We start from the raw sequence: 481 nt of genomic DNA on the forward strand, positions 1-481 counted from the left end.
TCTTTCTTTCTTTCTTTCTTTCTTTCTTTCTTTCTTTCTTTCTTTCTTTCTTTTTCTTTCTCTTTCTGTCTGTCTCTCTGTCTTTCTTTCTTTCTTCCTTTCTTTCTTTTTGTTATAGTAGCTGAAATATTCTCGTGGAAGGTAAGAGAACAGAATATTATGTAAAGAAAGGACATGGCCTTCATCAATACCCAAAACTCTCTGGTTATGGAAACTTTAAACCTACATGAAAATGTTTGCTGGACACAAATTTACAAAATCCACTTTTTTGAAGAGGTAGTCTATTAATTGTTGTTGATGTCATATTTTAGAATGAGGATATTTATAGATATCACTTTAATATTTTTAGTCAGCACTGTACTACAAAGTGCAGCATAAATTGATCTGTTGCCCACAGGGGTCATTGATTCCACACTTACTATTCCTGACAAAAGATTTTCTCTGACATATCCTGATAATTATAGTAATGTGGCATATTAGC

The sequence above is a fragment of the Mustela nigripes genome, chromosome 3 (assembly GCF_022355385.1).
Source record: "Mustela nigripes isolate SB6536 chromosome 3, MUSNIG.SB6536, whole genome shotgun sequence".
In the NCBI taxonomy this organism is placed as follows: Eukaryota; Metazoa; Chordata; class Mammalia; order Carnivora; family Mustelidae; genus Mustela; species Mustela nigripes.